Genomic DNA, 25,766 nt, shown 5'->3' with positions numbered 1-25,766 from the left:
TGTGGAGGCGGTGGAGGTGGAGTAGGTGGAGATGGAGGTGAGGCGGGAGGTGGTGTGGGTGGAAGTGGTAACCACAGAATCTACTGCCTTATCAAACTGACCGCGCTCCTTGGAGAAACCTTCGTGAGCTTGTCCTCGCTCCCCCGCAAGGGTGAAATTAAGGGTCTGTTTTCTAATTCTTCGCTACTTCCGCTTCTATAGATCTTTCTGCTCTGCATAGTCCCAAAAATTAATTTATTCGCATAACCCACTTTTCACATAACAACATCTTAATCCAGGTGTTCAAAGATTTAATATACTTACCTCGCGGTCCCTTGAGAAAACGTCGCTCTACCTCGCTGTAACTGATGGTCGTGTCCACCGTGAACTCAGTGATAAATCCTCCTATTATTCGGTCGAGCCAGTGGTCCACAGCTCGTGCTATCTTATCCTCTGAGGCTTCTAGTCTGCGCGCTAGCTCCGGATTCCACACTATTTGTTTGTCAAGCCTACACCTTTCTTGGCTGTCTGCTAACTTCGCGATCCACTCATTCAACTCCGACAGAAAAGAGGCAAAGAAAATCTCATGGATTTCTATATACACGTAGTGCTCCAACCACTTTTCCTCAAATACTTGCGGAGTTCTATTTTCCTATGTCGCGAACTCGTGAATCTTCTTGTCCAACCACTCTTCAATTTCCTTCTTTTTTGGGTTCCAGTGGCATGACATCAGACATCCCTTATGAAGATCCCGTCCCGGCAACGGAACCATTTGTTGGCTTAGTGGGGCCTGACCCAAGTTCGGAAGTGATTTAGCCAAGCAAATACCAGTACTACTGGCCCTCTCGGCAACAGTCCGTGGAGCGCGGACTAAGGTCTCACCTAAAGTAGTATGGGAGGGTGCTAGAACCAGGTTTCCACACGCTGGGGATGTCTGATATGTGGTGATTGGTAAGCGGATCAAACTTCGCACTTACTGCGCTACGCGCACTTGCGGGCACCTCACGCCCTGTGATACTGTCTTCGTGTAGTTCTAGCCACAGCGCGATCCGTGTTATTTACCCAAGTCTTCCTTAATTATTCTCCGTTAGCTGATTACTTAGATTAAATTCACATAGAAGCATTTACATGAGTATTCATCAAGTGCGTGTAGTAAATAAACCAAATAAAATTAATGCATAACATCAAAATACAGATTCAAGAACAGATGCACAAAGTAAACTTCTCTTTATTAACTGTCAATTCCAAGTACAGACCCGACTCTGCCCTACGCACTCAGCTGCAGGGGTCCGCGCACTCAGCGGTGGAGTCTACTAGGCCTCTACACACTTAGTTGCAGAGCCTCTACCTACTACTATGACCAAATACGCTTCAGATTCCACTCTATGCTCTAACCATGCCTTTGCATCTCTATCTATCCTCTTCTTCCCTAGGCTTTCTTTACACTTAGAGCCTCGCTCTATTTATACAATCCCATGGTCCGCGGACCATGGGTAGGCCGACACAACTTTACATTAAATTACAATACAATGCTTAGGGCGAACAACCCTATGACTTGATTGTACACTTCACGTTTCGCACCCGCACTTCGCGGAGTCATACTATACAATTGACCAAAACTTGGGCTTTGAGCCCCAAAACATGTTGCGGGGGATCCCATGCCCAATAGGCTAGATTGTTCTTTGATTTTGATAATTGCATTTACAAAATTTTTCATTATTTACATATTGCATTCACCCCATAACATCATAAATTATAATCCCCTCAATTGGATTGTGAAATTCCTTTAGACTCACCCTTTGACTGCATGCACCATCTGTACACATTGGAATACTGTACAAATGATACTACACTGCCTTGGAATCTCTATCTCAACTGGGTAACTTGAATTATTTGCATGCATTAATTATTTTGGGCTGATTGATTAGTTAACTGGTTGATCACTGAGTGTGGTTGAAGTTACACTTCCAAAAGTTAACCTTCCACTAGTTCCTCTAACAATTAAAACTAGTTTAACTAAACATAACTTAATTTAACTGAAATAGATTGTTACAAATTAGCAATCAATCATACTTAACTGAACTACAGATAACTAAGATAAATAAGTGACAAGTGCCATGTCACCTCATTTAACTACCTCCAATATTTATGCTGAAATGGAAATTCATTTTTTCTCTAGTTTGACGAAAGCAAAGTCAAACTAATATTTTCTTGCTGCATTTTCAACACTCCCTCTCAGCAAGAAAGGGATTATCAACCACCCCTATCCTTCACCTGTGGAACTCAAACTTCCCTCTTGACAAGGCCTTTGTCAAAATGTCAGCATCTTGTTCCTCTGTAGGAATGTACTGCAACAAAATTATCCGCCTCTACACAGAATCCTGTAAATGGTGATACCAAATAACTATATGCTTGGATCGATTGTGAAAAATAGGATTTTTAGAGAGCTATGAAACTTTGATTATCATAGTAGATCACAATTGGATCCATCATATGTCCAAACAATCCAACAAATATCTTTATCATCCAGATCACCTCACATGTTTCTTGACTTGCATCCATGTATTCTGCTTCTACCAAGATGAGTGCCACAGATATTTGCTTCCTGCTATAGCAAGAAACCACTACAGACCCAACACTAAAAATTCCACCTGATGCACTGGTTCTGTTTGATGGACTCCCCACCCAATATGCATCCGTGAAGCCACCTAGCTTCACTTCCCCTGTTTGTCTGTACCAAAGTATAAACTGGGTAGTGCCCTTGAGGTACCATAGAGCATGCTTAGCTGCCCTCCAAAATAATTTCGCTGGCCTAACCATAACTTGGCTCAACTGGTTGCCTTCATAACACATATCTAGTCATGTGTTCACAAGATACATTAGTGAACCCACCAACTACTGGTAAACAATAACATCCACTTCCTCACCTGAAACGACATCCTCTTTCCTTCAGTTGGTTGCTAGAGGTGTCTCCATGGGTTTGCAACTATCCATGCTGAACCTTTGAAGTATCTCGTTGGCATACTTTCTATGCGAGACAAACAATTCCCCATCACCTTTCCATACTTCCAATCCGAGAAAGTAGTGCATGAGACCCATGTCCTTCATTTCAAACTCTCTTGCAAGGTCCTCCTTGCAAGATCTAATCAACTGCTCATCACTAGTTAAAATCAAGTCATCAACATATAAGACAGTAATAAACAATTTTCCTTTTACCAAAATATGATAAAGGTTTGCATTCACTTCACTTTTGGTGAAGCCCAAACTGGTGAGATAACTATCAATCTCGGTGTACCAAGCACATGGTGCTTGCTTGAGACCGTACAACACTCGCTTGAGTCTTCACACATGCGACCCCTGATAAAAAGTCTTGAAGCCTTTTGGTTTCTCAATATACACCTCCTCCTCAATAACTCCATTGAGGAATTCTATTTTCACATCCATTTGGTGGATCTTCCACCCCATCTATGCAGTCAGAGCAAGAATTCATCTGATGGATGAGTACCTTACTACAGGAGCAAAGGTATCCTCATGGTCAATCCCCTCAACTTGAGAGTACCCTTTGGCCACAAATTTGGCCTTGTAATTTTCTATGCTTTCATCTGTTGCATGATTTACCTTGAAGATCCATCTCGAACCCACAACTGATTTATCTGTCGGTCTTGGGACCACTTCCCAAACATTGTTCTTTGCAATGAATTCATATTCCTCCACCATTACATCAACCCATACATGTTTCTCTACTGTTCCCTAGAAAGAGGATGGCTTAGTCTCTAGAAGATTAGTCATTAGAGCCATGTATCCAGTGTACCGATATGGTGACATTCTCTATCTACACTGATTTGAAGGAGTACCCACATTCTCCCTCACATCCTACACAAGTCTCTCAACTTCGTTGGTCCTTTTCATGCCTTCTCTAGATGGCTATTCTTGAGTGTCTATCTCCACTCTCTTCTCCTTAATTTGTGGCTGCTCCACAACATCTTGAGGTTCCTCCTTTGGAGCTAAAAGTTCCTCTTCTGGTGGGATTTGAAGCTCCCTCTCAAGAGAGCACCGCATGGATTTATCTTCATCAAATTTTACATCCGTTCAAAAAAATGTAATTCTGAGGGATGACAAGTACACACGATAGTTGTGGGGAGTTTAAGTGTAACCCACAAATACCCCTTACTCTGTTGTCGGCTCTAGATTCTTCCTTGATTCTTTGGAGACATGGCAGTAAATAGAGGCTCCAAAAATCCTGAAGTGCGACGCATTTGAATTTCTCCCCGCGAAAGCCTCCTCTGGTGTAATCATGCTGAAAATACGATGAGGACTCTGGTTCTACAAATAGAATGTTGTGTTGCATTCCTTGGCCCACAAATGCAGAGGCAGGCCTTGATCATGCAACATCACCCTCGCTACTCCCACAATGATAGGTTCTTCCTCTTAGCCACCCCATTCTGCTCTGGATTGTGGGGTGCTATTAACTCTCGTTGAATGCCTTCTTTTTCAAAAATAAATAAATTCATTCGAAACATACTCACCTCTATTGTCGCTCTTGAGAGCATTCACCTTCTTCCATGTTTCTTTCTCAACCAATGCCTTGACTTCTACGACCTTGGAGAATGTCTCATCCTTCTTCCACATGAAGAATATCTATCACTTCCGTGAGAAGTCATCAATAAAAATGACGAAATATTTGTCCTTGATAGTGGAGGCTATCGAGAAAGGTCCACATACAGCAAAGTAGATCCTTTCAATGACTACATGTGCTTTGCTGTCCTGATCATGGAAGGTGGATTTTGTGTACTTCCCCAAGGTACATCCTTTGCATACATCCTACTACTCAAGTACTCCTTTAGGGAGGCCTGCAATTATCTATTGCATGATCTTCAAAGTACCATGATGCAAATTTCCTAGTCTCTATGCCAAATTTCATCGACATTGCAGCTCTACACCTTCTCTACCTTTGTGCTCAATGCATCACAATCCTCCACATCTAGCTTGTACAGGTTCTTCACATGAACCCCGATCTGATTCACCTATTCTGTCGCTATATGTCTCAAGAATGCCTTTCCTTTGCTGAAGATCACATGATAACCACGATCTTTCAAAACTGCAACAAAGATGAGATTTTTCTTTAGGCTCGGAACGAACATGACATCCTTAAGCCCAAAGGGGGATCCTAACTCCCTATGAGAGGTCACTGTACCAATCCTGGTCACGCTGTACCTTCTGTCCTCCCCCATCTCAATGTGCATCTACAGGTATTTTTCCTCTAGGTCACTAAAAAATTCTCTATTCCCTTTCATATGGAACGAGGCACCTGATTCCAAGTACCACATGCTCCCCATCACTGTGTTGGACATGCATGTAATGAGGGTAAAGTCAAGCTTGAACTGTAAAGCTAAAGCTTCACCTACTACTATTCTTGAGGCCTTCTTGATTGTTTTCTTGTGTGGACACTTCATGGCATAGTGTCCAAATTCATGACAATGGAAGCATTTAATTTAAAAAAATATTTCTTCTTGCCCCCTTGACTATATTCTAGTTTGGATTGGGATTTCTTCCCTTTTCCCTTCTTTGCCTTTCTAGCCAATGCAAAGTTTTTTCATCCTCGCCCTTGGATGAAGTCCCATATATGGTATTTGATGATATTTACTCTTGTACCAAGTCAGACCATAGGCGCTCCCAACTTAGTAGTTTCTCCCTCCCATTCACCGAGCCTTGATAGTTATGGCAACTCATGGGAAGGCTCGGAAGGGCTATAGATACCAAGTCTTCTTCAGGGACATTAACACCGACCCCGTGAAATTCATCACGACACTGTGTAAAATTGCTCAGATACTGTAGAATTATGTCATTCTTCTAAATCTTGATACTTTGAAGTTTCTCCTTGAGTGCCAGCTTCATGTGGTCACTACTATTCACGAACAATTCTGTCAGTGATTTCCACATCGTGAACGAAGTTTCTTTTCCATGGAGATTCGAGACAATATGATCCCATACTCCCTACAAGATGATTCTCCTCGCCTTGGCTACATCTTTCTTCCACTAAGCAAGGTTCTGAGAATTATATGCTTGAAATTTTGTAACATCTATCTTGATGTATTCTAGAAACCCATTGTCATCTAATATTGCCTCCACGTAGTCCTTCCATGCAACTAAATTTGAGGTGCCTTCCAAGGAATACTCTAGCCTTAGTCTGTTGAAGGCCATCTTCTCAACTCTAAAGAAATCCTACTACACTGATGTTCAAATTCGAACCTCTAAGACCCAACTTCGGATTTCCTGCTGTAATGTGAATCTTGCTCTGATATCATGTAGAAATTATGATGTAGATTCAAAACTGCTCATGAAATTCACTAAATCATAAGAATCGAAGCTACTCTACTATTCTGCAAAATTAAATTCACAATATAGAACACAAATCATAGACATGAAAAAGGAAACATCACACATGCACATATATTTATCTAGGGGAAAGAAACTACTCAAAACCCCTTCCTATCTATATTAATCAAAGAATGGAGATGAATACATATGCTTTCCCAAGCTTGAGCACAACCTGCAAGTATATAATCTATCTCTTTGCCTCACTGATTGACTTTGGCCATCACTTAGCCAATTTTCAAGCCCTCCAAGATCCTATTTCCTTGTGTTGTTCCTTGAGGAAATGAGCCCATATTATTTAGGAAATTCCCTCAATTGGATTGAGCAATTCCTCTAGGCTCATCCTCTGACTGCATGCACCACCCATACACATTGGAACAATCTACAACTGATAATACATTGCCTTGGAATATCCATCTCAACTAGGTAAATCAAATTCTTTGCACGCATCAATTATTTTGGGCTGATTGATTATTTAACTGGTTGATCACTTAGTGTGGCTGAAGTTACACTTCCACAACTTGACCTTCCACTAGTTCCTCCAACAGTTAGAAATAGTTTAACTAACCATAACTCAATTTAACTGAAATAGATTGCTACAAATTAGAAATCAATCATACTGAACTAAACTCAATCTTTCCCAACTTGAATTAACTGAGTTAAATGAGTGACAAGTGCCATGTCACCTCAATTAACTACCTCCAAGATTTATGCTGAAATGGAAATTAATTTTTTCTCTAGTTTTACCAAGGAAGAGTCAAACTGAGATTTTCTTACTGCATTTTCAACAAATCAGGACAATGGGGTTGTGCATTTGAGCAAGTTAGGGGAACAAGGAGGCATGTTAGAGCACTGTAACTGCGCCATGTGCAATAGTTGAAGAGGAAGCTTAAGGGACTACATAGTTGGGTATGACAGTGACATAAGGATGAACCCATTGTCCACTACAACTATGCAATGAATAATCCAGGGCAAGAGGGATCATGAACTACATAGTTGGCAGGGATAAGTAGCTAGATTGATGGTCTAGACTCTAAGGTTGTTCAATATGTAGTTGGAGGGGACTATATTTAAGATGAGAAAAATGTACAAGTCTGAGAAGTAAGGATTTCAACACTGAGACTTAGGAGTGTGTAGAGTACTCATCACTTTCCTAGGAGATTAAGTATGCTTGTGAGTTTTGTAATATGTGAGGACAAGGATGAACTCCAAAATTGTATAAGTGTTGGATAATTGGAACAAGGGAGAAAATATGATGTAAAAAAGCTCCAAAACTGAAACACACACATGTATATCATAAAAAAAAAACAATAGAATGCACCATACTCAAAATCCACATGCATACCTTGATTCGACAACAAAGTGACACTTATTTCTAAGTGTAACATTTGCAACATAGCTTTTCAACACTAGAATACAAGTTATGACATAAGTGTCGACTGCAACCAAAAAATGCACTGAGCCATGGGAAAGTGTCTAGCACATATTATTATGATAAATAGGTTCAACTAATGAAAAATAATGCGCTAGGGATTCCTCTAGTGGTGTGCCAAAGTGAGACACATGTAGGAGTGAAAAAAATCAAAAGCGACACTTGCAACAATAAGAATAAGTGAAAACAACACTTTCCAAAGTGAAAGAAAGTGAAAGCGACACATGCAAAATATAAAGAAAGAAAAAGAGACACTTGTGAAAGTGAAAGCAAGAAAAAATGATAGTTGCGAAAGTGAAACTTATGAAAGCAAAAGAGTGCAAAAGCGATAGTTGAGAAAACTCATCGGGATGATAGTACACTTGCAACTAAGAGTGAGAGAGACTACCAAATGGATTTGTGCACTAACTGCCCTCATGGACTACGTAGTCACTATATTGAAGAACTGCACAGTCACTATCATCAGGTTCTGCGCAATATTTGAGAGTTGAGAAATGTCTCCCACTAAAGACTTCACAATCACTATTACAAAGGACTACACATACATTGTCTTCTAAGATTGTGAAATGCATGTCACCAAAGGATAGACATGGACTGCTAAGCTTGCTAGAGTAAAGTGCGCTCGTGAAAGAATCAAAACCTAAGAATGTGTAAGAAAGTGGCTTCAATAGTTAGAATCTCATAAGAAGGCTTGAAACCTTAGAAAATCGTTAACCAATCATGAAGTGACGATGGACAACTTGAGATGACATATAATAAGATCACAAGGAGGCTCCAAAATTAAAGTGTAGGAAATATTTTTGAGGGTGTTTGTCACAACAACAACAATAAGTATGCCCCCAATACCCAGGAATGTTAGCTCATCAGAATGATAGGAAACATCATGGGTTCTCATATTATCTATAATGCTACTTGGAATAATAAAAATATTGTCCAAAATCATATTTGTTAGGAAATCTGAAACGAGAAAAATTCATTGTTTTGGGATGACTCATGACATTAGTGGACAAAATTAACTCGGAATGAACAATCCTGCCCAACCAAGGACTCCCTCATCTCTAGGGGCCAAATCTTAGTTTCACGTTACTAGGGTTCATCCCTCTACAATTCCTAGTGGTACAATTGGAAATCATATGAGGAATGGATTAAGCCTTCCTCCCTAATCAAAAGTACAATTATTAATCAAGAATTGGAAAAATGAAGAATTGTAGTTTAAGAGGGCAACAATATTCTTTGTTGGGGTTATCATTCTTCAATAAATTTTAACCTATATAAAGCTTTCAATATTCTCACAAGAAACAACAATGAGGATGATCAAGGAAAATAACATAAAATATGGAATCTCAAACGCTACCCCAAAATCACTCTTTTTCTACGGTTTCTATTATAGATTTTTTTTTGACATGGGACAAGCTTTAAAGTCATGGTTTTCAAGGCCCCTCAATTTTTCTTCTTAGTTTCTCCAATTCACAAAATTTCAACCGTATTCTAAAAAAATACAGCTTCTCTACTTCTATGTGGGACAACCTTGCTATGCTCTTTTGACATACCAACGGAATAAAAAATAATGTCCTCTCCACTCTACAATTCTAGTGTGACTCCCATTTTACTAATCACATTGTCAACAAAGCATAGAAACTAATCCCAATATTCACCCTATGGGATATTTGGAAGGAGCATAACATAATTTTCTTAAGAATATTGAGGCCTCCAAAGACTTTATTTGACAAGCTATCCTAAATAAAATAAGGGAAACAATTTGTTCTCTTTCTTGGTCCTCTGAATATTGGGAATACAATCAACCTAAAAAAAGTAATTCTAACCAAAATTGGTCTCTCCCCTTATTCATTATGGACTACTCCCTCTATCCCCAGTTTCTACCCTTCTAGTCCTTCCTTCTGGTCCCCCCCTCCGGAGGACTTCATCAAACTTAACTTTGATGGGGTCTAGAAAGGATATATAGGCCAAGCTAATTATGGTGGAGTCTTCTATAGCACTAATGGGAAGACTCTACATGTTTATATAGGTCTCATAGGCTCACCACTAATAATGTTGTTGAAATTTGGGCACTAGAGCAGTGTCTCTCAATTTCTAGCCACAAACAATTTCACAGGCTCATTATTGAAGGAGATTCCAAGACAATTATCAATACCTTCTTAAAAATCCAATATGGATAAGATCCTTCCAAAGTATCTAAGATTTAGAGGTTGGAACATTGAATAGGTAATACTACAAAACTCCTGGAAAAAGTCACAACTCCCATCCTCTCCTATGTCCACATAGAAGGAAACAAACTAGTTGACAAGTAGGCTAATTTTAGTCTCAACATAATAGATGATCCCCTTGAATTTGATTGGAGTGAGGGAATTCCAGAATCTATTCAAAATCACTATCAATATTTGGCTATGGAGGAGCTCATCGCCTGAGGAGGGTGCCTAGGAGTTGACATTCCCCCCTCCCTTGCCTTGATTTGATGCCAACTCACATGAAAGGGGGTTACAACTCCCACTATACTTAGTGAATTGAATGCACTCTTGTCACTTCATCGATCATGGCATGCATATGGCACAAGGTTAAACACAATTTGAATATTTTAGGCCACATAGGGAGGTACAATAGGACTCAATAGGATAATTCTATCAAATTGGCAGAGCTAGAAGAAAAAACTAACAATATAGACCACAAGTTGACCATTCTAGCAAGGAGATTAGCCAACATATCATTCTCCTCGGATGGCGGTAGTGACCATCCAACGTGGATGCCTAGAAATTCTACCTAATATTTGTAATGACTTACTGGTTTTTTGCTTGGAACACTAATAATTTTTTTTCTTCTCATGTCAATGTATGTCAAGGTCTAGCACAACCAACCTTTATTTATAAGTTTCTATTTACAATAAGCTCTAGCTAGATGTGGTCTTAGCAACCCCAAGACTTTGAACTTATATTACTAGTCTAGTTTCCCTTCGAGGAAACCAGTAGCAAATATTTTTTGGTTTATGTAATTCTCATTTGATGTAATGATTGTTGTTGTTGTTGTTTTTTTTTCAATTGAAAAGCAGAAAGGGCACAACTACCTTTTATATAAATCTCAACCATATATGCTAACTATTATTGAAAGTATTCTGTGGATATATCGTAAAGGTTAAATCCCTACCATCGATTTATTAATTATTTATAATTAAATTAAAATTCTAGAAGCCCTATTCCAAAATAGATATGCATATTAGCACAATTAAGAATTTTATAACTGAGTGAATGAAAAAATTGTGTATATGTGTTTAGAAATTCATTTATTACTAATTACATTTTCTTTTTAATGTAAGTAATGATATTTGATAGAGTATATATATATATATTGAATTTTTTTCTAGCCTTCCTTTGGGGAAACCAGACCATACACAAAACTTCAATTGATTCAAAATGTCAAAAGATAAGAAAGAGTTTATAGTTGTGGAAGAAAAAATGTAAATTCTAATTGTTTGACCACAAGGGCCTTTTTCATCCTAAAAATTTTCACAATAAAACATAGAAAAAACTAAGAGCAAAGGAGTATATGATCATACATGCCTATTTTTTTGAATTATTTACTTCAAAAGGGATGGGTTCCTTATTACTACCTAGGGATAAGATAGGATCAAGAGGAGTTCCCATCTGCCTTTCACTTCTCGCAAGCGTATGATACATTACAATCAAATGTCATGGCATTTTATTTAGAGTCACGATAATATATTCCTTGATTTGATTCCTATCTAGAAGCAACCTCACCAAGATAATTGAGATGTCAATAGATGTTCACAGTTTACATATATTAATTACACCAGCCTCTAGTGTGACCTACATTAGGAACCCAATCTTCCAATTCAACAAGAACCTTTATGGATGTAAGTTTGTGTCTTACATTGGAAAGTTCCCTTTACATATGTGTGATCTCCACTTGAATTGGTTGAGGGGTCAAGTATTTATAAAACATGGTTCAATTTTCATCTTAAGTCTAGGATTTCGAGTGGCCTCCTTCTTGGTAATATGATACTCCTCGATGCACTATGTCCCTTTGTCTGGGCATGGATAAATACCAGGAGGAGGAGAGAACTGTGGCAGGAGTAAGAAACTCTTAGAATGTGGAGGAGAAATGTCTCAACCCCAAAATACCTTGGATATCACTTCGAACATGAGCTACCCATAGAACTATAATATTTTTAGTGACAGTGTTTGTGACAAAATAAAAAGTAGAGGTGACGACAAACAACTAAAAAATCACATCATACCTCATCACTCCTAGACCGCCATGATCTGGAGGTAGCTCCCTTGGAAGGACACAACTTACTTATGGATTTCACTAGTTGAAGGGGTGGAGTACCACTTACTAGATTTATGAATTAGTCTCTTAGAGAAAGAGACCGCAGAGAGGGAGGATATTTCCTATAGTACGGGATACATAAATAGCTAGGCTTTGCCAACTTTTCCTACCTATTCTTTAGGTTAGTTGTTCGTTAGAAATCGCTAAAAGTCCATTGCAATAGGTTGAATATGAGGAGCCAGTTGCATGCTTCTGAAAGCTTAGAGTAAAGGATAATTAGGGTTCTGATAACATTTACTTATGCTCCACTTCGAACCAGGACTATGTGTATCCTTCCCCAACATGTGAAACCTTAATTGAATTCCCATTGAATGTCATGCAGGTGAGGGGACTATGATGGTCTAACAAATCCATGAGAGCTATATTATAAAATATGAAATCCAACTAAAAATCCACTAAACTATCCCTTTGCGCGGGTGATAGATCTAAAAATTGAATGCCATGCAAGACCTCTAGATGGTGGATTGTGGCAACATCCCATATGAGCTGCATTTCTTAATTAGGACCTTGAAGGGGTGTGTTTCCACATCTTGTTGGTGTGTGGATTGGTGGGATGATGAAAAAACCCACCTCCCCCTTTTGTTTGCATAGTCACCCCATATGGGGATTGTGGGTATTGCTACATTAGGAGTTGACATTCTTACTTGAAAGAATAATTAGGGATGGAGTTTCAAGGGGAAGAGAGAAAGAAAACCTTATTTGAGCATCCTTTGTTGGCTAGCTTATTAGAAATTTTATTCCTTGTTTGAAAAATGAGGGAGGGGATGATTACTGGGATGGTCATGATGAGGGAGGCCACTAATAGAGGTATACTTTCAAGCCACTAGATTTGGAGGATATTTGATAGAGGGGATCCATTGAGGATTTTAGATATCATGGAAATGATTATTTTTGAACCCCCTTTAATAATGAGTTTGTAATATCCTTTCTTTGTTCCAATTTTTGTCCCCTCTTCTGGATATTTTAATTCAGTCACATATTGTTGCTATTGTGCCCCATATATCCAAAGTAGAGATAAAGGGGCAAGCCTAAGTGATCCCTAAAGATGACCCCAAATACTGTCATGCCTATGCTTCCTTTAGACGCCCCATAAAAGTTGAGTTTAAAGAAATTTTTAGTTGGAGGAGTCCAAATTACTAGTATAGATGTGAATCTAGGGATGGCTGTGGGAGGCACGAGAGTGCCCAAATGTAGTTACTAACTCTGTAGAATGAGTTGTTCCACTCCTATAGTCTACTAGCCCTAATCTTCCCAAATTTTCATTACTATTATTTCTTGTATTTTCCATCTAATGAGGAGTTATAACTAATATTTGGGGATAGAGCGATTTTTTAATATACGGTGATTCCTTTCTTTCCATACCATAAAATAAATATCGAAAAGGGTACCCAAATTCTATTTAGTATGGGGTTGTTAAAAACTTGATCCCTACAATTTTTCTTATTTTAAGGAATGTTTGAGGGATCCCAATCAGAGTGATTATTGTCATTGTCAAGGGATTTCCATATATGGCAAGTGTAAGAGAAGCCATTGACTAGGTTCTCTAAATTTTTTGAGTCAGGGTAGTGTTAGCGCTTGAAATTTCACCTCAGGCTGAAAAAGGTAAACCTCAAGGCTACATCAAACCATTTAGCCTCGTAGCTAGCCCTACGGGGCAGGAGAAGGCTCTCTCCGGTCTATCTCGGTAAACTTTTCAATGGAATGAGATGACCAATCAAAGGTAACACTGATATTAGGCTAGTAAACTGATAAGGAGGGTTGATTTAAAGTTTTTGGGGTTTTTGGTGGCAATTGAAGGGAGTGCAATTCAGGGTGCGGGGATTGAGCTCAGGTTTTGCAGGTGGGTCTTTGGGGCAAGGTAGGAGTTTGTGCTGATGCCTTTAGCTGAGATGGATGATCAAGGAAGTAAAAAGAGAAGCTAAAGAGGGCAAACAATGACTTTGAATCCTCTCTAGACAGTGGAAAACATAAACATTAAACAAATTTGAAAGCTGAGCATGGCAAGCATGAATTCAAACTTTATCACTTCATTTGTTTAATAAGCTGCAGTAAAGAAAGAGATGGAACACATAAACACACTTACAATTACAATAAGAGAACACACCATCAACACAAGAGTCCACAAGAATCACAATGATGTCTGCAAAACCCTGGTCTTCCTTTTCCTCAAATTGCAGAGATACAAGTAAAATATACAATAGGAGCTTCTCCCTCAAGAGTCCAACCATGAAAATGAGCAAGAGAAGGCATAATATAGATGATCTAACTCCTTTCCCCACCTCTAGGGGTCGAGCTCAGCTTCCTAGGAGTTGTTTCAACTAATTCTAAAATGAGCACTAGATAATAGGCAGTCAAAACAACTTGCCTCTAAAACTTAGGAAACCTATCCATGCATTAAATATTTACCATTTACATCAAAGAATCTTCTAGAAGTGATGAAGGAGAGTAAAAGTATCTAAGTGCCATGAAAATTACACAAAAATCCATCATTTACATGCCTCAAAAGTCAACCAAGATGAAAACAGTGTTTTGCTGGCCGAACTGGTCAAAACAGGCAAATTTCCCTGACTGGTCGCGCACATCACTCTGACAGGTCGCGCACATTCACAGCTCTGTTTGAGGGCCTTCCCGGTGTCCAAATCAGGTGCAAGATAGCTTGTTGGAAAGGTCTGTGAGTCTACTTTCCAACCCCACCGTAATTTTTGAATTTGGAGTTGATTTGACCCCTCAAAAGTCATTTCTCCCAAGACAGCTTTCTGCAACTCAAAATAGGGGCAGAAAGTCAAAATTTGCATGTATTTTGAGCTTTTGGAAGCCCAAATCTCCATAAAATCTGAAACCCATCCATAGGCAAGTGTATTTTTGCATGAAAATTCCAAAAATGCAAAGTTTTCCCCGTTCTGAGTTGCCCCCATGTATGGTCGCGCGCGGGGTGAGACCCGTCAAATGGCCAAAACCTGTAAAATTCCCAAAAATGCCAAAAATGCTTCAAAACTCTCAAAATTTCTTGGGTTTGCTGCTAGGAGGATGCTAATGAGTATCATGGTGAGTGAGAGAGGCCTCAGCCAAGATACATAGTGGGTTGGTCTTATTTTTCCGTTTTTGTGCCTTGGCCAAACTCCTTGGATCCGGCGATTGTAATTTTGGCATTTCTCTAAAACCAAGACACCTGTGCAAAAAGTGAAGGAGGTTTTTCTTCTTTGGCATGTTATGGACAAAAACCTCTCTCAGTTTTCCAAAATTCATCTTTTATTGCTCTGAAACATCATTTGAGTGAAACTTGTCCCGATGTGTGAAACAAGGGATTTTGTCGAAATAAAGCGAAATGAAGGGGATAGGGGGCTTCTAAATTCTTGGGGAAATTTTTGGGAGTGGGGAGGGATGTTAGGAAGCAGGGGAAAGTGAAATCTCAGAGATTGAGTGAGGGGAAGGGGTCGAAAAGGGCAAAACACAGGCCAAACCTAGAAAATTGCCAGGTTGTAGCTAGAAACTAGGGTTTGTGCAAAAATGAGGAATTTGGCGGATCTAAGGGATGGGGAGTGTTTGATAAGGTACTTTAAGGATAGGGGAAGGTGTATGAACATCAGGATACAAGTTTTGCCGATGATTTGACTGTCCAAGAGGAATTGGCTTCAAAACCCTAGGAGAGGGAAATGACCTTGCCTGGGTGGCAACTGAAGCATGGACCAGGTGTAAAATGACTCATTAGACACTGAGATGATAATGACAACCCTCTGAATGATGATAGGCTCAGCTGAATGATGACATGGACTGACATTTGGGCAAACCCTAAGCCTAATGCCTAGTGACCAAATTTTGCTTGAAGACTCACTGAAACGACAAAATTTTGACCTTGACACTTCAAAATCACTTTGTAAGAGCATGTTTGATCACTGGAGGAAGGCTGTAAAGACTGACACTAACATTGGCTCCAATGGGGATGGTAGCTCCTTGGAGGTGCCAAGAACCTTAGACCTCTGGGAGAGCAGACCAGTGCTTTCAGCCATTGGGCAATGGAGTCAAAAACTCAAGCTGAAATGCATGACTGAAAACTGATGAGTTGACAACACAAATTGACTCTCACTAAACTAAAAACTGACTCAACACTTAAACACAACCGACAAACTGAAAATGATGCTCAAAGGGGAGCTTATTCATCACAACCTACTCTAACAGTTTCATACATCACCTGATCAAGTGAAATGAAACAACCAATGTAACCAAGCAAGTATCCGATCTGCTGTTCGAATTCTCCACAAGTCCTCGCTTATGACCAACAAGAGAGAACTAATAAAATGCAACTCCCATGACGACTTAGAAACAGATCCGTAGAATGATATGAATTCTCTATCCACCTCCAAAAACACTGCATAAGGATCTTGAAATTCAAGCACACTGGAACTTAGCTCATCGAATGGATTACTTCTCTTTTCCTCATACCATGAATGAAAACTTTGATCTAAGCCTTGTGACGAGACCTCTGCTGAAAATGACAAAGAAACTGGCTGCCAGATCAAATTCATATCAGCACATGTTTCAAGCTCACATGTAGTTAATGGAGAAAGACTTTGACTGCAAACCTCATCCAAAACATCAGCTATTGGATCATGAAAAACTTGAAAAGACTGCTGCAATGTATCCATTGAAAATGCATGACATCCTTCTAGCTGTTCATCTTGTTCTTGAGAGATTTTATGAGAATTCTGCCTTATAAACTGAAATGCTTCAAAACAAAAGGGTATAGAATCTTCCTGTATCATCAAATCATGTATTTCGGCTGCCACAGCTTCATCTGTAATCTGCCTTTCAATTTCATTTGGTAGCTGCAAATCTGATGCTACAGGCTGCTCAAGAATTTTGTCATCTGTCTCATCCTCAACATTAACACTGAGAGATTGCTGATTTGTTATAGGCTGTCCATTTAAAGATTTACTATACAACCTACCCTTCAAAAATTGAAATGATTCGAAACAAAAAGGTAGGGAACCTTCTTGTATCATTTGATCAATTATGTCAACTTCCATGCCTTCATCTGCAATTTGAAAACCAATGGCATTTGGGGGCTGCAAATCTGAATATGAGAAGTCTTGAACAAGGTTTTTATTGCCTTCAAGATGGTCTAGATTAAGACTTGTTGACAGCCGATTTCTAATTTCATGGAAGTTGTCTCTGATGAACTGAAATGAATCAAAACAAAGAGGCAAAGATCCTTCACTTACTTCCCAATTTTCTGCACTTTCCTCATCGATGTCATAACTGATATGTGATGGCTGAACATTGTATTCAAGCTACTGTAAATGAACTTCCTCCCACAAACTAGCTGCTGGTTCGTCTGCAAGATTAGCTTCTGTTTGAAGAACATAATCATCATCATACTGATCAAACCGAGGCAAACCATCGGTATAAAACATATCATCAAGCATGCAGGTCATATCAACAGATCTCTCTTCTCCAAGATGATTAATAAGACAATCATTATCATATCCATAACAATTGGCATCAAAAAGAAAATGATTTGAATCAGCAACTTGTTCTTCTTCAATCAACGAGCCATGATCTTGAACATCATAAGCATTTCTTGTGTTGATCTTGTCCATCATCTTTTCCATGGCACTTACCAAAATGTCAAGCTTCACCTCTAAAGATGCCGATTTTTCTGGATCTATGTTTTTCATTTCTTCTTCCTTCAACCTTGCCCTTTGGATCAGCAGATGAGCCTCTACACTTACTGCACTGTTTTGCATCTCATGAAGTGTTGCAATATCCCTTTCTCTCAACTGAAACTCCATCTCCGGATCAAAGGCACCCGGATAGTGCAAGAGAGCAGATCTAGTAGTAGGCCTTATATCAACTGGCATTGAATAATAAACTTGGTTAAATCTGGCTTAAAACTGTTGTACTGTCTCCCGTGGCAATCTTTTCAGCTGGTTATACTCTTCTACAATCAAGAAAAGGTTCTGCCCAATCATCCACCTATCGAGAAAAACTTTGACGAACTGTTGGAAATCTGAGATGCTCGCATCAGGCAGGGCTTTGAACCAACTCTTCACTTTGGCTTGCAAAGAAAGAGCAAAAAACCTTATACTAACATCTTCTTCATCAACTTCAAAAAGATCTAGAAAATTCTCAAAATTCTGCACATGTTGCTCAGCGTTGACATTCTTACATTCACCATCAAACATTGGCAAGTATAGATCATAGTTTTTGGGAAAAGCATGAAGAACAGAAGGTAAAACAAGAGGTTTATACCGATCTGGAATTTTACAAGGTATAGGGGTATGTACAGCAGGTATAGGTTCATCACAAAATTCGGAAAAAGGATCTTGATCAAGCTCAAAAGCATGCAAATCTTTGGTATTCACAATCTTCAAAGGGAAAGAATCAATGGCAGGCCGAGGATCTTTTCTCAAATACAATATACTTTGCAAAGCCCTTTTTACATTCTCAGGAAAAGAGGAGAAATAATTTAGAACAAAGAACAAAATGTCTTGGATGAAATTCCAACTTGAGTACCTGATCTGTCCATATTCTCCTTTCATGTTTTTGCTGGTCGGGATCATCCTCCAGTGGAGTCTTTGGATCTGATCTCAAAACTGATTTAGAGTCGCCAAGTGAATGATTTCAGCCTTTCAAGTGTCTGATCGTTGTTCACCATCAACAATCAAATCTGAACTTGATACATGTACTGGGGTAAAGTGTCAATGAAGCGCTACATTCTCAAGCTCACGGAGATTGACTGAAGCAGCGTTTATCTACTAACGCTGATGTAAAACAAGAGCGTTTTCGAAGGCTACCTGGCGTAACTTCAGGCTCCATCTAAGACTTATGAAATAACACGTCAATGAGCAAAGTATTAGATGTTCTCCCCAGTATGGTCGCCAGTATGTTAGCGCTTGAAATTTCACCTTAGGCTGAAAAAGGTAAACCTCAAGGCTACATCAAACCATTTAGCCTCGTAGCTAGCCCTACGGGGCAGGAGAAGGCTCTCTCCGGTCTATCTCGGTAAACTTTTCAATGGAATGAGATGACCAATCAAAGGTAACACTGATATTAGGCTAGTAAACTGATAAGGAGGGTTGATTTAAAGTTTTTGGGGTTTTTGGTGGCAATTGAAGGGAGTGCAATTCAGGGTGCGGGGATTGAGCTCAGGTTTTGCAGGTGGGTCTTTGGGGCAAGGTAGGAGTTTGTGCTGATGCCTTTAGCTGAGATGGATGATCAAGGAAGTAAAAATAGAAGCTAAAGAGGGCAAACAATGACTTTGAATCCTCTCTAGACAGTGGAAAACATAAACATTAAACAAATTTGAAAGCTGAGCATGGCAAGCATGAATTCAAACTTTATCACTTCATTTGTTTAATAAGCTGCAGTAAAGAAAGAGATGGAACACATAAACACACTTACAATTACAATAAGAGAACACACCATCAACACAAGAGTCCACAATAATCCCAATGATGTCTGCAAAACCCGGTCTTCCTTTTCCTCAAATTGCAGAGATACAAGTAAAATATACAATAGGAGCTTCTCCCTCAAGAGTCCAACCATGAAAATGAGCAAGAGAAGGCATAATATAGATGATCTAACTCCTTTCCCCACCTCTAGGGGTCGAGCTCAGCTTCCTAGGAGCTGTTTCAACTAATTCTACACTGAGCACTAGATAATAGGCAGTCAAAACAACTTGCCTCTAAAACTTAGGAAACCTATCCATGCATTAAATATTTACCATTTACATCAAAGAATCTTCTAGAAGTGATGAAGGAGAGTAAAAGTATCTAAGTGCCATGAAAATTACACAAAAATCCATCATTTACATGCCTCAAAAGTCAACCAAGATGAAAACAGTGTTTTGCTGGCCGAACTGGTCAAAACAGGCAAATTTCCCTGACTGGTCGCGCACATCACTCTGACATGTCGCGCACATTCACAGCTCTGTTTGAGGGCCTTCCCGGTGTCCAAATCAGATACAAGATAGCTCGTTGGAAAGGTCTGCGAGTCTACTTTCCAACCCCACTGGAATTTTTGAATTTGGAGTTGATTTGACCCCTCAAAAGTCATTTCTCCCAAGACAGCTTTCTGCAACTCAAAATAGGGGCAGAAAGTCAAAATTTGCATGTATTTTGAGCTTTTGGAAGCCCAAATCTCCATAAAATCTGAAACCCATCCATAGGAAAGTTTATTTTTGCATGCAAATTCCAAAAATGCAAAGTTTTCCCCGTTCTGAGTTGCCCCCATGTATGGTCGCGCGCGAGGTGAGACCCGTCAAATGGCCAAAACCTGTAAAATTCCAAAAAATGCCAAAAATGCTTCAAAACTCTCAAAATTTCTTGGGTTTGCTGCTAGGAGGATGATAATGAGTATCATGGTGAGTGAGAGAGGCCTCAGCCAAGATACAGAGTGGGTTGGTCTTCTTTTTCCGTTTTTGTGCCTTGGCCAAACTCCTTGGATCCGGCGATTGTAATTTTGGCATTTCTCTAAAACCAAGACACCTGTGCAAAAAGTGAAGGAGGTTTTTCTTCTTTGGCATGTTATGGACAAAAACCTCTCTCAGTTTTCCAAAATTCATCTTTTATTGCTCTGAAACATCATTTGAGTGAAACTTGTCCCGATGTGTGAAACAAGGGATTTTGTCGAAATAAAGCGAAATGAAGGGGATAGGGGGCTTCTAAATTCTTGGGGAAATTTTTGGGAGTGGGGAGGGATGTTAGGAAGTAGGGGAAAGTGAAATCTCAGAGATTGAGTGAGGGGAAGGGGTCGAAAAGGGCAAAACACAGGCCAAACCTAGAAAATTGCCAGGTTGTAGCTAGAAACTAGGGTTTGTGCAAAAATGAGGAATTTGGCGGATCTAAGGGATGGGGAGTGTTTGATAAGGTACTTTAAGGATAGGGGAAGGTGTATGAACATCAGGATACAAGTTTTGCCGATGATTTGACTGTCCAAGAGGAATTGGCTTCAAAATCCTAGGAGAGGGAAATGACCTTGCCTGGGTGGCAACTGAAGCATGGACCAGGTGTAAAATGACTCATTAGACACTGAGATGATAATGACAACCCTCTGAATGATGATAGGCTCACCTGAATGATGACATGGACTGACATTTGGGCAAACCCTAAGCCTAATGCCTAGTGACCAAATTTTGCTTGAAGACTCACTGAAATGACAAAATTTTGACCTTGACACTTCAAAATCACTTTGTAAGAGCATGTTTGATCACTGGAGGAAGGCTGTAAAGACTGACACTAAAAGGTAGAACATATGACATCTTGGGGGGGGGGGGGGGGGGGCATGAAGTTGATTTTTTGAATGCTATCCTAAGTTAGTGTTTTCCCTTGTACAAGGAACCAAAGAAATAATGAAACTTTTGGCCATATTTTCCATTTAGACATGCTACTCCATATAGTGGATTTTGGGCTATCATTTATTTTAGCCTCTAGGTAGTAAACCTCTTTAATTGAGAATGATCCACTAGAACTGTATCCCCCTCGGAGTTTGTCCTCTTGAGTGGATATTGTGATATGATTTTCTTGTATATTCTACGAGAATGTAGTCCATGATAGCCATAGTGAATTTTGGGATGCCACTCTATCAGTTCCAACCATTATCTCCACATGGAGGTGGGAGTTTTTGTTCTGATAGTCTTTTTTACTTTATGCATGGAGAGGCGAAGAAGTTTGAGATAATTTTGGACATGAATTTTGGGAAATTTTTTCCATGACCATCCCATAATAGGGATGATTCACCATCGTGGATCTCCCAAAAGAAACATTGTTGAATTAGGTGCATCCCTTTTTATGCCACGTTCCATATGGAGGATACTTGTTGTCTAAAGGGGCTATGGATGAGATGTTGAGTTAGAATCTATTTAGCATATTTTTGAAGCCATATGTCCTTCCATAAATATTCCCCCCTACATCCACTGCCACCAAATTTTGGTTCTTGACACTGTGGCCATGATTGATGGGTCTTTCAACCGAAGACCACCTCAAATTTTGGGTTTACATAGCTTTTCCTAAGTGACTTGAGAGAAAGGACTGTTGTATATTGCGAATTGTATTAAGAATGCAAGAGGGTGCCATGATCACAAAGAATAGATAGACTAGAAATTCATAAAGGACCGATTGGAGTAGGACAAGTCAGTCTGCCAAGTTGAGAGAGTGGAAGGTCCAATTGGCCATTTTCCTATTGAATTTACTGGATGAGATCTTCCCAAATGCTTTGCTTGAGAGAGTTGTCCGTGAGGGTGGCTTTGAGTTATTTTTCAAGTAGCTTACTAATTTGGATTCCCAAATCTATAGTGATATGAGTTAGCTATTGGAGTGCTAAAGAAGAAGATTTGAGATTTGGATTTTTTATTTCCATGGCATAATGCAAGAGAGAAGTCTTCCAACACTTGTGAAATTTCTCATGCTTATTGGATCATGGGTGTGCCCATGCACATGGTGTGATCCATGAATTGTTGGCGTGATATATGCATATCTTGCTCAAATAGACAAAGGTACTTAATTTTTCATTTTGAAATTGTTACTTTAAGCACCCTACCAAGCCCTTACTGACAAGGATGAAGAGGAAGGGGGAGAGGGTGTCGCCTTGGTGTATTCTCCTGGAAATAGATTTATGTTAATAAGAATTTTAATAATGGTTTGTTGTAGAAAAAATATAAAATTAGATTCCTTCCTTGGAGAGATATTAATGTCCACATAAATTTTTTTAGTATGTTCCTAATGTGGCTTAGTGATAGATAGCCTAGTTATATATATTCTGCAAAAGTTTTTTAGAATATAACAAAATGTAATAGTACATTAAAAAAATTGAAATGATAGAGGCCAATCACTTATTTTATGTTTTCTCGTTGGTTGGGTTAGTTGATAGCTCTCCTCTAAAATGTTTATATGGCAATGAGAAACCCTCATTATGCTAGTCCTTATTGTTAGCTAGATATGTTTTCAAGTTTTCTTTGACATGCTTGTACATGATAATAGACCTAAGAGTAGGGGAAGTAAGAGGGGTAGAGGTCTAAGAGGAGAGACATGCCATATAATGCTAAATTGCATGAACCTCCTACTCCAACATCAAAACACTTTTATTCTATAATACCAAGGAACTCATGGCAACTTTGTTTGTCATGAGTTCCAACTTTTGAGAATGGATTTCACTATCTTCTACCTGGAGCTTGTCATCTTAGTTCCTCAATTGTTATTCTAATTCCTTGATTATGGCCTCATGGCTCTCCAACAATGGTCACATTCTTCGAAGCTCTATATAGTTCATATTTGGGTGCTAATAGGTTTTCTTGGCCCAAATAAGAATCATTGTATAATACCGAGGGAGGATGGTGCTTGAGCCTTGAGATGAAGAGCCCGATGAGAGGGTAGAAGAATTATCAAAATCCCAAGCTACTAGGAGTACCTCTCTACCAATTCAGTTAGAGATACATAAAATTGACTCAAACATTCATAGGGGGTGGTGAAAAGGGGAGAGAAAATTAAATTGAAAACTAGGCGAGCCTATGGAGGAGGACGACCAATAATACTTGACAAAATCAACCTAGACAATAAAGGGAATTGAGCATTCAGTTTTGGATGGATATGGATCATGCCTATTCCTTGAGACAGAATGAAGCTACATCAAAATTGATTTCACTGGAGGTGAGTGAATATGGGAGATAACAAATACATATAAAAGCTATGAAACTAAACTAAAATTCCTCATCTCAGAGCACAAACTAAGGATCATAATTGTGGGTGGCCATAACATTGATTGTGTGCAGATGGTGGGGGAGTCTTATCAATTGTCCCCCATTAAGAACATATTGTGATACCACCATATGATTGTTCCTTTTCGTGATCTTGACATCATAATTGTGAATGATAGTTAAATTATGGGGTATGTTGTTCATAAACTTTAGAATTATGGGATATGTTACTTATTAAAATAATGATATTAGTTTATTAATTTATTAAAAAAATATTAATAAGTAACATATCCCATAATTCTTATTTTTAAAATTTATTACCAAATTATCTAATCGATATGCTTCCTGGTTCTAATGATGAGGGATTTGGACAAAGGAGAGGTTTGAAAATTTTTTGTTTTTGAGACTAATTGAAGTTAATGATGGATGCCAAATGATATTCTTATGAGGCTATGTTTTGGAGAGGAAGTCTAATGCTAACAAAAGAGTCTCAAAGAACTATGAATCTAGGAACTTTGACGTTATTTATGAGTTTAAGTTCTGGAAACAATGCATACGGTTTTACTGCATTATTTGTAATTACCTTTAGGTTACATGCATATGTGTACAATTTGATCTCCGTAAGGTTAATAAGAACCCCTCCTACACCTATTGTCTTTTTTGTAATATTTTATTTAATAATTTTACTTGTAACATCCCTTTTGTTAATCTCTATCTTTGTAATGATAAGTATTGGTTGTGTAATGCCAATGTAGAAAACATGGTTGGATAAGACATTATGTACTTATGAAAAAAATGATTATGACAATCCAATTGGTTGGCTTGAGGAGAGGATGGTTGGATAAGACATTATGTACTTATGAAAAAAATGATTATGACAATCCAATTGGCTGGCTTGAGGAGAGGGACACATAGATCCATGCTCTGAGAGGGAGAGGAAAAGTGGAAAGGGGGTGGTGTGAGTTTGATCCGAATGGAAATTGGCATCTACCCATTGTATTCATTCACCCATGGTATTCACCCACCCATGGTATTGTAAGTGGCATCCACCCATGGTATTCATCCACCCATGGAATATACCCATGGTATTGTAAGTGGCATCCACCCATGGTATTCATCCACCCATTTTATTGTAAGTGACATCTACCCATGGTATTCATTCACCCATGGTATTTACCCACCCATGGAATTTACCCGCAGTATTGTAACTACAAAAAGACTATAAGTAACAAGTCACATTTTGTAAAAGGACAGATTGTCCATCACAATGTAGCTTTTACAATTATTCTCTATTATAATAAAAAAAGATTCTTTGTGGTTTTATTTACTGTGTGTTCTCTCTTTTTTTTGTTTTTTGTTTTTGTTGTTTTGTTGTTTTTTGTTGTTTTGTTTGTTTGTTTTATTTTTTATTTTTTATCTCTCGCATCTCAATTTTTCAGATCTTCGGGGCCTCCCCCATAAGATCCATTTCAATTTTTTAGATCTTGGGGGCTTCCCCTAAGATCCGGATCAATGGTATCAGATTCAGGTTATGGCTCCATGATAATGAAGGTTTGATGCATATTTAAGTTTCAAAGTTTTGCATCAATCTTCAACAAAATTCATGCACGTGATACCACCTCCATAGAGCACTTTCTTGGGCAAAGCGGGAATACATTTGTTTTTTTCATTTTTTTACAGGAATTTCTTGGGCAGCGAGTTTGTAGATCATATCTGAAACTTTTTGTAAAAAAAATAACATATATGGATTCCTTGCAAAAAAATACCTAAATTCAAAAAAAAAAAATTGGCCGAATCGAAGTCCGGATGAGGGAGATATCGTTGATTTCAAATCAACTGTGTTGCACAATTTTTTCTAACGACAATTCATGGACGATAATTCTCCTATCATTTTTTGTAGTTTTTGTGTAGAATTTCAGAAAAATGATTGCA

This window comes from Pinus tabuliformis, chromosome 4_1, assembly GCF_031772625.1.
Source record: "Pinus tabuliformis cultivar Carrire ecotype Pingquan chromosome 4_1, CPIR1, whole genome shotgun sequence".
NCBI classification, from domain to species: Eukaryota; Viridiplantae; Streptophyta; class Pinopsida; order Pinales; family Pinaceae; genus Pinus; species Pinus tabuliformis.
The sequence above is the reverse complement of the archived record's forward strand: the minus strand, read 5'-3'. Positions refer to the sequence as shown.